Raw genomic sequence first — 1,377 nt, 5'->3', positions numbered from 1 at the left:
TGCAGGATTGTTCAGGTTTTCTGAAGAAGAGAAGAAATCTGTAAGATTGATTCAAGCTGAACTTTCATATTTGACTCATCAGTGCCTCTAGTGTTTGAACATGGAACTGCACCCACCATCATCATTCTCAAAGGACAGATGAATGACAGGACAGGGGCACTTCAGGGGGCCAATGCCCCTGTGGCCCTGCCCCTACAACTGCCCCAGAGTTGGACCAATAAACAACTAATAACAGATTTGCATCAGTTTATTTTTTATCCTTTATATATACAGGAAAATCTCTTGAGACTCATTGTCTCATTTAGAGGAGGTGGGATCTTCTGCAGCAAACATGTCAATCTAAAGGGTGCTCTGTCTAACGTGTGATACTTCCAGTTTAACCCTTTCATAATAAAAGCATTTGTTTGATTGAGTTTGTGTTTTATAAATACCAATTGAAGTAAATCAAACAACAAATACTTTATATATTTTCTCAGTTTCTACTGATTTTGTATTTGTCATAGTTTGGTTTTTTGGTTCCTGTTTTTTGTATTATGATTAGTTTTTCAGGTCCTGTTTTGGTTTTTGTTCATGTTTGGGTTTTCTGTTTGAGTTCCTTTTTGTCTCAGGTGAGTTCAGTTTCTGTGATTAGTGTTGCTTTGTTTCCTCAGGTGTTTTCTGTTCCCTCATTAGTTTTCCTGTGTATTTAAGCTCTGTCTTGTCTCTGTGTCAGTGTGGGATCATTGTTTTATCATGTCTCCAGTGCTCATGTTCCTTGTACCCTCATCATTTAAGTAAGTTTTTGCTGTATTATCAGCCCTCCTTAAGTTATATTAAAGACCTTGTGATTTTGATTTTTAAACTTGCCTGCGCTCTGGATTTTTACTACACCAAACCTGACAGTGTTCCTTATTTAAAAATTATTAATTGTTTTTTCTATTATTTGTTAGTTTAGTAGCTAAAGATGCTACATGCTACACACACATCCAGCACTGCTCGTAAGATGGGATCGTTTTTAATTAATTTGGGATAGATGGCATAAAAATAGAAGTTTAACATGTGAATTTTTTAGTTGACTTAAAATTATTGGAATCTAATTTAGCAGAAGCTAATCAGTCTGCAAATTCAAAGTTAGCAAAAAGCTAATTTGTTAAATATGAAGCTAGTTTCACTTTTAGCAGAACATAAGAACTAGTTTTTAAAAGAGTTGACATTAACATTCATAAATCACATTATAAGTAACATATATGTATTTATTGCAGGGCTAGTCAACTGGTGGCCCGCGGGCCACATCCGGCCTCCGAGTGACCAAAGTTCGGCCCGCCAATTTGGTTCATTCATCTCTTAAAGCCAAACTCCTGCTTTTCTACTTTAATCACTCTGTTATTTTAGTAAAAC

This window comes from Austrofundulus limnaeus, unplaced genomic scaffold (genome assembly GCF_001266775.1).
Source record: "Austrofundulus limnaeus strain Quisiro unplaced genomic scaffold, Austrofundulus_limnaeus-1.0 Scaffold474, whole genome shotgun sequence".
Classification (NCBI taxonomy): domain Eukaryota; kingdom Metazoa; phylum Chordata; class Actinopteri; order Cyprinodontiformes; family Rivulidae; genus Austrofundulus; species Austrofundulus limnaeus.
This window is presented reverse-complemented; position numbering follows the sequence as displayed.